This window comes from Orbicella faveolata, unplaced genomic scaffold, assembly GCF_042242905.1.
Source record: "Orbicella faveolata isolate gen_17 unplaced genomic scaffold, um_ofav_v1 contig_26, whole genome shotgun sequence".
In the NCBI taxonomy this organism is placed as follows: domain Eukaryota; kingdom Metazoa; phylum Cnidaria; class Anthozoa; order Scleractinia; family Merulinidae; genus Orbicella; species Orbicella faveolata.
Window position 1 is genome coordinate 6831710 of NW_028301554.1, and position 2430 is coordinate 6834139.

Here is a 2430-nt window from a genome sequence, read left to right on the forward strand (position 1 = left end):
AGCGACCCAAATAATACAATTCTAACAAGCGATCAATAATATTTGGAATAACTATCAAGCCCAACATGCACGAATTGAGGACCTATCTTGAAGTCCGTGTGTCGTTTTCTTTTCGCAAAAAGACCGCAGTGTCAACCTCATGTCCGTGTTGAAGCCGGTAAACATTGCAGTCATAACACTCTCGCAGACGCATTAAGTTGCACATGGGTGTCTATAAAGTCTTGACAAGTTACGTCAGTGTAAAGTCAACTGAGACATGTCATGTGAAAGATTAGTCCACGATGATTAGTCTTAAAACGGTCAAAAAACTACAACTTTGGTCATGATCTGTCACTCGCTCCTCTTTCTCATATATTGCGGTTTACAGAACTCCTATTTTTCCCATCAAGTAACGATACGTTATTATCGGCAAAGTTTAATCGACGTTTCAATCGTTCAGTGAAACTAAAATATGATGAGAACAGAAGCAGCTACAAATAGTTCAGAGAATGCGACTGGTTCATCAATAATTGTTCCTTCCATGGCAGAAGGCATCGCATTGTGCGCCGCATTTATTTTGATATTTTTATTTATTGTTGGAGGAAACTTGCTCACCGTTGTTTTGTTTGCAGTAGACAGGAGACTTCGTAAGAGAAGTTTGCTTCTAGTCATCAATATGGCGTTTGCTGACCTGATGTTAGGAGTCTAGTCGCTACCTGTCTACATTTACACTGTTGGGAGCAGGTTTCAACTTTGGCTTCGCCGATGTCTTTGTCAATTTTCTACACGATCATTGATATGTTTTTCTCGAATTTGTCGTTAATTTCTGCAGCTTTCATATCTGGTGAGAGATTTTACGCCATTTACTGGCCGTTTAAACACCGAACACTGTCAATGCGAGCATACCGTATTGTTATTTTTACTGTGTGGGCACTGACTCTCGTCATCACCGCCCTCTTCAGTGCAACACATCTCTTGTTTTCATTCAAACGTTATGTGTATTATTGGACGCCATACGTCTTGATTATAACATTCATCATATGTGGCTGTAACATCGGCATTTGGAAAAAGTTTCGACGCGGAAATATCGCTTCACAGCAGCAAAACAGAGACTCGCGAAACAAACGCTTAACAAAAACCTTGCTATTTGTGTCTATTCTTGCTTTGCTGTGCTGGATACCTTTAGTTATTTTGAACGGTTTAATGTTTGTGTATGATGTCCAAATACCGTGGAAATTTTATTACCTGGTGAACGTTATAAATTACTCCAATTCGTTTGCAAATCCACTTGTGTACGCATTAAGAATACCTGAGTTTAGAAAAGCCTTGGTTTTGTGCTGTTTAAGAAAACCAGCGGCGCCAAACATGGTAAATGTTGATAGAAGAAGTGATAAGACTCCGGGGACAGAGCTCAGAACTTTACGAACAGACAACAGTCTCCTACAGCTGAAGTTTAATCAAGAAGTTCTGGATACCAAAGTTTAGAAACTCTAAGTTGATGTTGTAGATTAGACGCTCCTGAATTGTAACACGAAACATAAGTTCCGTGATCAGGGAAGCATTGTACATAAATTTGTTTACACGCATATTTTGTCTCTTAAGGTAATTCCATTGAAATAGCACTCGCAATAAATTTTCTTTCAAACTTTACTTGTTGGCTGCTCATTTGAAGAGCATTTAAATTTTGAAATACAAAAGGAGGGTCCCGGTATTCGTGTAGGAGCAGGAAGACCTTCGATAAACCCCATAATTCCTGAAATTGTCTCCTTTCAGAAACGTTTACATTTGAACCATCCACTTAATGCTTTTTGAGAGCAGAAAAAAAGGGAGAAAGTTTAGTGAGAAAAACATCAATGAATGTACTCCAGCAATTGTAAGGAGTAGTTTGATGGCGTTTCAATATGTTCCAAGCACGCAGTGTTCTTGAGAACAGATATTATCTTTTCCAAACAAGTAGTGGTATGGGCTAGTCCAGTATAGATTTGACAGGTATTGTGATGCAAATGAAAAGGTATTGTTATGGAAAGGAGTTCTATTGTTTTCTCGAGTTTGACGTATCCATGGTAACCAGAAGCCCCGCCCCCTTTGACGTCATTAATCTCGTTTCCGTGTTGACCGAGTAAAAAGCCTGGTTTCTAAAATAGAGCACACACATTGTAATCAGGATTTTAATACTAAACTTTGCTTTAAAACTAACACAGAGTCTGATATTTCATTTGTCAACTTTTATTGAATAATAACAACATGAACTCCGAAGGGAGAATCGATTACAATTTTAACTTTTTCTTCGCCTGCATGATTCTTTTCACAATCTTTTCAGTCACCATTTTGTTGCCGGGTAACCTCGTTATGGCCTTGATCATCTTTGTATCTGTGATGTCTCAGACTGTTTAAAGCAGAGTACACTTTACATAAATGGACACATCAATTGATGAAATAAAGTGGCACTTA

At 38.4% G+C, this 2430-nt stretch overlaps 1 pseudogene; it reads left to right on the top strand.

The window, feature by feature from the left end:
• Positions 1-312: 312 nt before the first annotated feature.
• Positions 313-1619, top strand: LOC149107882 (adenosine receptor A3-like; annotated as a pseudogene).
• Positions 1620-2430: the final 811 nt, after the last annotated feature.